General features: G+C 46.3%; 1 long non-coding RNA gene across 2 annotated transcripts; it reads left to right on the top strand.

Moving 5' to 3' along the window:
• Positions 1 to 95: 95 nt before the first annotated feature.
• LOC309341345 lies at positions 96 to 3,954 on the top strand. Of its 2 annotated transcripts, XR_014156241.1 has the most exons (3): positions 96 to 339; positions 1,868 to 3,528; positions 3,846 to 3,954. It is a non-coding gene; the product is annotated as an uncharacterized lncRNA (long non-coding RNA). The 2 variants fall into 2 exon arrangements; XR_014156242.1 differs by lacking the exon at positions 96 to 339 and having other exon boundaries at positions 1,491 to 3,528.
• The last annotated feature ends 5,205 nt before the right edge of the window (positions 3,955 to 9,159 follow it).

The following is a 9,159-nucleotide window of genomic DNA, read 5'->3' as shown; positions in this document are numbered from 1 at the left end:
CCTGATCCTGATTGGAGCAGAAGGGACTCTCCCTTCTGATTGGGCCCCGCCTCCCTCGGCTCGCTGCTTGATTGAGCGGCGTCCAGGGGAGACGCGATTGGCCCGGCTCTCCACGCGCGCCGCGGATTCGCTGAGGGCGCGGCGGTCCCGCCTCTCTTTATCTCTTTTGACGTCTGGTTGGGCCTTCCGAATACAGCCCCCGCCTCCTCGTAGTAGTGTGACGTTGGGAATGGTTTGTTCTTCTCCGTCTGCATGTCGAGGGGTTCGCTCACCCCTCCCTCTCGGCGTCCCTTAAACTTGTTTGGTCAAAGGCCGCGCAGGAGACCTCGTTTCCTATTGGTCCGTTCGGTTGCTCAACTGTTGCTATGGGAATGAAGGCCTTTTGGGGCCTACCTAAAAGTCACACGGCTACATTCCGCACTACTGTATAGAAAACACCACACTAGGAACCGTTACTGGCATTTGCTGAGGTTTTGTCAGTGCTGCTTAATATTTTGGATGCCTTTTGCTGATAGCCAATGTAAATTCATTACACATACAAATGTAAAACCAGTGAATTAAAGTGATTTCAAATGGGCCCAAGTAGGCTTTCCATAAAGTCCAAATTATTTCACGGAATATTGATTTCTGAATTAGATTAATGCTGCCATCTTACTGTTGACATTCAGACGTCCTGGTAATGTGATACACAAATACATTTCATTTTCCCCTAAGGACAAGCGGTTTCGTCTCTCTGGCATGGCATGTGATGAAACCTCCAGGAATACGTCTAGCTAGGCAGACCAATCTTTATTTAAAATTCAACCAAAACAAACTAATGACCTTTCCCAGACACGATGAAAACCCACACGGGACCCATCTTGAAGTTGTGTGGGGAAAAACAGGGTCATTTCTGTTGTGTGGTTAAAGGTGGATGTGCTCCACTTTTTTCAATGCCATACACTTACAGTCCTTAACCATTTATATAATATTTATTTTATAATGTATAATTTACATCGTGCTTTTTTTAAATGGGCAAACAGTTTCACAATCCATATTTACAATCCGTCTTTATCATTCTTCCCCACTCCCTCAGCACTGCAGTTGGGCCACCTTCGTTTTTATAATGTGTGTGTTTGATGGAGGACGTCAACTGAAGACCCTCAGGCATTGAAAGTGTGCTTTGTTTGTTTGTTTGTCTGTTTTTAGGGGGTCATATCCAGAACTGCCTCCAAATGTGTAAAAGATCTTGTTTATATGTTGTGTTATAATAATTCTAAGGTCTCAAATATATAATAAATATTCATAAATGCACATGTATCTAAATACAGTGGTACCTCAGCTTACATACACTTCAGGTTACAGACGCTTCAGGTTACAGACTCTGCTAACCCAGAAATAGTACCTCAGGTTAAGAACTTTGCTTCAGGATGAGAAAAGAAATCGTGCTCTGGTGGTGCGGCGGCAGCGGGAGGCCCCATTAGCTAAAGTGGTTCTCGCCTAAAGTGGTTTAGGTTAAGAACAGTTTCAGGTTAAGAACAGATTAAGTACTTGACCCGAGGTACCACTGTGCTAACCTTACTGTAGTTGTATTACTAACCTTGCTTTTCATTGGATCCTGCCTCCATCCATTTTCTCTGACCGATCATGGACATAGGGGACTTGGAGTCCCATAGGGAGTTGAGGAGTGAAAGCCAAACCCCAATTTTTACATCAGTTGGTATGTGTGCAGGGCAAACATCTGGCTGGTGGATGGGAGGAAGTTCTTTCAGTGCACAAGGGTAGTTAGTGAGAAGAACCGTGACAATGTGACTGGAGAGGTAGAAAATATATATATATATATTGTTGATTTTTATTTTATGTATTTTCCTTCTGCTCTTCTTCCCAGAGTGACTCACAAAACTGGAAGATCAAAAACAAGCAATACGACAGCAATATAATAGCAGAACAGTAAACTCAGATACTAAAACTTGAGTCAAGTGCAAAGGGTTTTATTAAAACTGAATCCAAAAATGTGGGCAAACCAAGAAGTCTTCACCAGGAGCTGAAAATATAATGAAGTGAGCACCGCACAAACATCTGTCAGGAAGCATTTCACAAAGGGTCACCACTGATAAGACCCTATCTTGGTTCACCACCCACCTTGCCTCCAAACTGGCCTTAATGTGGTTGTTTATTATATCCAATATATTTATTCTAGCTGCAGTTTCTTCTCTAACCCACTCCCTTTGTAAATAACCCTGGCCACCATTTTCAAAAGGGGCAGAAAACCTACACCAGACACTAGAAGCATTTTATTCATTTAGAAGAATTTATAAACCACTTAAATGTAATTCCTAAGAGGTGTACATAAAGCGATTTGAAACAATGGTCCGTATTCAAAAAATTGGGGAGGGGACACAGGTACAGTATATACAACTTGTTGGGAGGCTTAAAAAAAAATCATTTTAGCAGGTAGCAGAAACAGCACAATTACCGTAACTAATGTCAATAATCTGGGAATTTCAGAACACAGGAACTATGATGCGTGCAAGAGTGCAAGTTCCACACCTTGAAGGAGTTGAGCAAGGTGATCCCTCAGGTAAATTGGTCCTAAGCTACTAAAAGCAACACCTTGAACTTGGCCAGGTAGGAAGTTAGGAGCCAGTGCAGATCATTCAGCAAAGGTGTAACATGCTGACAGCATCTCTCTCCTGTCCTGTCAGCAATCATGATGCACTGACTACACCTTCTGGAGGAACTACAAGCGAAATCCCACACAGAACGTATTGAACAATCCAAGCTGGAAGTTACCAATGCCCAAACGAGCAGATTTAGGAGACACACAGGGAGAGGAGAAGAAGGGGAAGTGGCAGTGTGAAGCCACAAATCACCACACTTGCGGAAACTGTCCTATGCTCTGAAAAGAATGGCATGTCACTTGGAGACTCCCTATGCGGCAAGTGGCTAATACGTTGAATATTATCAATATCGCTGACAAAGCCTAATCCAGGAGCACTTTCAGACTGGGGTCTTGCTCTTTCAGAAAGTGTGTAACCCCATGCAGATCAGGCAACAGGCCAACCAGCCTGGCGGTTGAATCTGACATTTAACATTGGCGACATGACAGTACAGTGGTACCTCTGGTTAAGAACTTAATTCGTTCCAGAGGTCTGTTCTTAACCTAAAACTGTTCTTAACCTGAGGTACCACTTTAGCTATTGGGGCCTTCCACTGTCGCCGCGCCACCACCACGCGATTTCTGTTCTCATCCTGAAGCAAAGTTCTTAACCCGAGGTACTATTTTTGGGTTAGCGGAGTCTGTAACCTGAAGAGTCTGTAACCTGAAGCATCTGTAACCAGAGGTACCACTGTATCGTCTCCTCTGGGCGTGAGGGCATCAGGCTTGTTTGGGGCATGAGACAGGCTGTTTGGCATTCGACAACAGTGGCAAGAGTCTTAAGAGCACAAGGATGGAAGAATGAGGAAATCCCAACCGAAGAACTGTGGCAAGAAAAACTGATGGACCATGCGGAATTGGCGGAATTGACACACAAACTACGTGATAAGGTTACAGATAGGTAGCCGTGTTGGTCTGCCATAGTCAAAACAAAACAAATTCCTTCCAGTAGCACCTTAAAGACCAACTAAGTCAGTTCTTGGTATGAGCTTTCGTGTGCATGCACACTTCTTCAGATACAGTGTATCTGAAGTGTATCTGAGTGTATCTGAAGTGTATCAGTGTATCTGAAGTGTATCTGAAGTGTATCAGTGTATCTGAAGTGTATCTGAAGAAGTGTGCATGCACACGAAAGCTCATAACAAGAACTGACTTAGTTGGTCTTTAAGGTGCTACTGGAAGGAATTTGTTTTGTTTACGTGATAAGGACAACTGTGACTTTAAAGAAGAATGGGAACCTTTTGCAAAGTACTTAAAGAAACAACAAAATGAACTGGACTCCTTGGCAGGTTTTGAATAAACATACACAAACTTTTTTATTGATAGATTAATGAAGGATCTTTACAATTTTATAATATGCAGAGAATAACATGTGCTGAGAAACCAGAGAGAGGAGCTGAGGGAAGTCGGGGGGGGGGACTTTCTTTCTTTGGGGAGGGGGGAGGGAAAATAGGAGGGGCAAAGAGGAGGATGTTGTGGGAGGGTGAGTCTTTCTTTGCTGAGACACTGCAGAGCAGTGAACTTGGACATCTGCAGGAGAATGAAGACAGGGCTCATGGCCCCAAGAGTACCTCTACCTGTAAGCATCACCTCTTCCGGGATATGGGCAAGACCCACGTTATGGGTTGGCATCACTTGGCATCCTCAGCAAGGAGCCCACTGTGAATCCCAGGTACCCCCTTGTCCTGCTGCTGTTTCCTCTTGCTGTCAGCCCCTAATCACCTTCCCCAAGAAACAGGAACAAAAAGGGGACTGCTTTTGGGGGGGCTGAATGGATTGGGCACAGAGGAAGAGACAAAGCAAGTTGGAGAGTGGGAATGGTGCAGGATGATGTGGGCCTCTCAGAGTGCATAGATTGATGGGAAGCTCACTTAAGGTCACTTGTTCAAGGACTCTCCCTGCGTGCTCCCCCCTCCCCCCAAAAAAATTCCTGGAGCATTCACTTCATTGGAACACAGTTTGAAAACCATCATCTCAATGCAAAGGTGGAGAACTTCAGGCCAAGGGGTCAAAATTCACCCTCCGGGCATGTTCCATATGGCTTTCAGGACACTCCCAAAGGCCAGACCCCTTATCTTTCACACAATCCACTAGTGGTTTTGCCTAGATAAGGCGCTGGTGACATTATCCCTCTCAAATGACATCCACATTGGTGACCATCACTGCCTCCCAAATACAGATAGGTAGCCGTGTTGGTCTGCCATAGTCAAAACAAAACAAATTCCTTCCAGTAGCACCTTAAAGACCAACTAAGTCAGTTCTTGGTATGAGCTTTCGTGTGCATGCACACTTCTTCAGATACACTGAAACAGAAGTTTCCAGACCCTTCTATATAGTGAGAAGGTGGGGAGGGGTATTACTCAGAAGGGTGGTGGGAATGGGTGATTGGCAGATAGCTGTGATGAGCCTGTTGACGACTCTTAACGACTGCAATAGGTCTTACAGGAAAAAGCAAGGGGTGAAAAGGTGAAAAATGGCTTTGTCATGTATAATGAGATAAGAATCCAAGGTCTTTGTTCAGACCAGGTTTTTCCATGGTTTTGAGTTTGGTGATAAGTTGTAATTCAGCAGCTTCTCTTTCCAGTCTATTTCTGAAATTCATCACAGCTATCTGCCAATCACCCATTCCCACCACCCTTCTGAGTAATACCCCTCCCCACCTTCTCACTATATAGAAGGGTCTGGAAACTTCTGTTTCAGTGTATCTGAAGAAGTGTGCATGCACACGAAAGCTCATACCAAGAACTGACTTAGTTGGTCTTTAAGGTGCTACTGGAAGGAATTTGTTTTGTTTTGCCTCCCAAAGTTTAACTACGTGCTGTGTGCATATAGAGGACAAATAAATCTCATGACCCACAAGTACCTCAGTCCCACTCCATAATATGCGTGCAAGTATACATCAGCTGTCTAAACCACTGTGCCTAGGGCTTGCCGATCGGAAGGTTGGCAGTTTGAATCCCCACAACGGGGTGAGCTCCCGTTGCTCGGTCCCAGCTCCTGCCAACCTAGCAGTTTGAAAGCACATCAAAAGTGCAAGTAGATAAATAGGTACCACTCCAGTGGGAAGGTAAACGGTGTTTCCATGCGCTGCTCTGGTTTTGCCAGAAGCGGCTTAGTCATGCTGGCCACATGACCTGGAAAAACTGTCTGTGAACAAATGTCAGCTCCCTTGGCCAGTAAAGCGAGATGTGCGCCGCAACCCCAGAGACGTCTGTGACTGGACTTAACTGTCAGGGGTCCTTTACCTTTTATTCATCAGCTCTCTGTTTTGTCCAGGGCTGTTCATCCTGGCTTTTGCCTTAGCCGTGTGACTATTTGGGCAACCTTTTATCCCTAGGCGAGATTCTAGGTTGTTATGGAAAACCTATAAATCCAATCACTCCAGATTCCCTGATATCACTCCTGCTTTCAGCAGGGATCTGGCCATAAATAATTCACTGGTTCTGCAGTCCTGTGATCTTTGCTCTGAGATTAAAGGGTTGAAGGAAAGCAAGAGTGATTAGATTAGCTGCCATCCCTACAATATTGAACAAAAGGTGACACACTGTGTTGTAGCGTCTGTTTTTAAAGTTAGTGCTATTGAAATTGGTTTGTTTTTTCCCCAGCTGAGGATATTCTTTTGAGAGAGACTGCAATGCAACCCCCCTATCAGGTCCTCTTTCATTATGTTAGCCACATTTCCTGTTCAGGTGTGATACGGAAGGGGGGGCATGTCTTCTTCACCTTCTTCTCCGCTACAATATATCCATTTATTTCCAATTGTCAATGTCAAAAGGGACTAAAATCTATAAAATTCATAGAAACTCAACGTGCCAATTTGCTCAATTTCTCTAGGACTCCATGACACCTCCCCTGTCCTCCATAATCCCTCAAGCAAGGTGTCAAGACCCTAATCCTGTCAAATCACTCTGCCAAGCCTTTCCTCCGGGCAATGCCAGTACATGGACCATTGTCTTCTCATCACTGGTACTCAGGATGTGCTTATCTGCGCATATCTCCAGCTCTGCATATTCCCCCCTCCCTCCTCCATATGTTAATCCTGTGTAACCCAACCTCTTCTTAATGTATTCATGATGTAACTGGGATGTATTTTGCACTGTATTCTGGACATGGAGGGAAGTTTCAAAAGTTCATGTCACCCCTTTCTCGCTGTTCAATCTCGCCTTGAACCTGTTGCGCAATAAACTTGGATCTTCTGCAGCTTGCTCCTGTCTCCGGCTGAGCTCATTTTCCTCTGCAGGGACCCGCGGACTTAGTCCGACGAGCTGGGTGGCAGAGCAGCCTCGCACCCAGATTTTACCATAACAGGTGCATGCGTTTATTTAAAAATGCACGATATGTATGTGTGTGTGTGTGTGTGTGTTCTATAGCTGCCTTCCTTACCCTTGTACCCTCCAGATATTTGGGGCTTCAACTCATATAACCCAGGATGACGGCAGCTGCAGTCTAAAACATCTGGATGGCACCAGGCTGCAGCAGACTTTTGGAACCCGAGCCATTTGGAGACCTTACTCTTTTATTTTATTTTAAATCAGATATGAGCTGCCTGTACAATTGTACATAAAAATATTTCCGAACTGAGATGTCCGGGGTATTTTTATTTTTTTTACAAACACCAGCCCTTTTAGTGCCCGTTGTTTGGGTGCATGTGTGAATCGCTGCAATGCAGCCTTGAAGGGCAGGAATCCAGCGTTCTAATTCAACTGACATTCTCGCTTTCAGCCCTCAGGCTCTTTGTGTCTTGTCTCTAAACAGACACACGCTTCTTGCAGTGTGTGGCTGGTATGCTCCATCTGCCACAATGCTCACAAAGCCATTTACTTTCCAGAAACGCTAGATCAGTGCCAACTCTGGGCTTGAGAGAGTCCTTGGCAAAATGCCCTCCCTCTGAGCCCTCTCCTGTCTTGGTTGGTCTCTGCAGCTCCCACAATGCCCTAGAGCAACGCTATGCTAGGGCATTGTGGGAAGTCTAAATGATGGCTCCCAACCTTCCTTCGTTTAAAATGGGGAGGGGACACAGCAAATGTGAGGGATGGGTCCTGCCAGGGCACTGGGGCCCCAGTAGTAGTCCAGGGGTGCTGCATGTTGTGTACTGGATAGAATGTTGGACCTGGGAGACCAGGGTTCAAATCCCCGCTCAGCACCAGATGCTCTTGGGCCAGTCACTGATTCTCTGCCTAACCTACCTCACAAAGTTGTTGTGATGATAAAATGGGAGAGGGAGAAGATGTGAACACCTTGAGCTCCTTAGAGAAAAGATGGGATAAGGTAAAGGTAAAGGGACCCCTGACCATTAGGTCTAGTCGTGACCGACTCTGGGGTTGTGGCGCTCATCTCGCTTTATTGGCCGAGGGAGCCGGCGTACAGCTTCCGGGTCATGTGGCCAGCATGACTAAGCCGCTACTGGCGGACCAGAGTAGCTCACGGAAACACCGTTTACCTTCCCGCCGGAGCGGTACCTATTTATCTACTTGCACTTTGACGTGCTTTCGAACTGCTAGGTTGGCAGGAGCAGGGACCGAGCAACGGGAGCTCACTCTGTTGCGGGGATTCGAACCACCAACCTTCCGATCAGCAAGTCCTAGGCTCTGTGGTTTAACCCACAGCGCCACCCGCGTCCCTAAAAGATGGGATATGCATATAATAATAAAGAAATTAGTCTGCCTACCTGCCTACTGTGACCTTCCCAGACATCCTGCCAATTCTTCCACAGCCATTCTTTGCAAATTCTGGACCCGTTCCACTGCGACTTATAACAGAGCTTGTTGCTGTCAGCCAGCTGCCAAAGGCCACAACCCGCAAGAACCTGCTGGTCCTGTTCCTTCTGTTCCTCCCTGCTCACCTGCCCTCTTGCACAGGGCCGGCTCAAGGTATTTTGCCACCTGAGGTAAAGGACAAGATGGCACCTGCCTCATTCCATGGACAGAAGCCACTCATGATGGCAGTTGTACCTTACCTCATCTCTCTCTGCGTCACCTACCCATCCCTCAGCACCTGTTGCCTCAGGCAGCTCCCTCGCTCTGCCTAATGCAGGCATGGGGAACTTCAGGACCAGGGGTCAAAGGTGGCTCTCGAGGCCTTTCTGGCTGGCCCTTGGGACTCTCCTCAGGCCACACCCCCTCTCACCAGCTCTGCTTTGCACCCTCCTGGAGTGTTTTTGTGTAGCTGGAATGCACCCTTCAACTTCCTGCTTCCCTGGATAGATGATACACAACTATGCAAATCTATGATCTACATCCATTGCTCTTAGGGACATAGGAAGCTGCCTCATATCAAGACAGACCGTTGGTCCATCTAGTTCAGTGCTGCCTACTCTGACTGGCAGTACTTCTCCAGGATTTCAGGCAGAAATCTCTCCCAGCTACCTGGAGATGCCAGGGATTGAACATGGGACCTTCCACTTGCAAGGGAGATGTTCTGCCATTGAGCTCAGACCCTCCAAGTGCCCCTATTTTCCAGGGACGTCCCTGATTTAGAGAAGACGTCCTGGTTTCTGATTTGATCTTGGAATGTCCCACTTT

The sequence above is a fragment of the Podarcis erhardii genome, assembly GCF_964252035.2.
Source record: "Podarcis erhardii genome assembly, chromosome: 4".
Classification (NCBI taxonomy): Eukaryota; Metazoa; Chordata; class Lepidosauria; order Squamata; family Lacertidae; genus Podarcis; species Podarcis erhardii.
The sequence above is the reverse complement of the archived record's forward strand: the minus strand, read 5'-3'. Positions and strand labels throughout refer to the sequence as shown.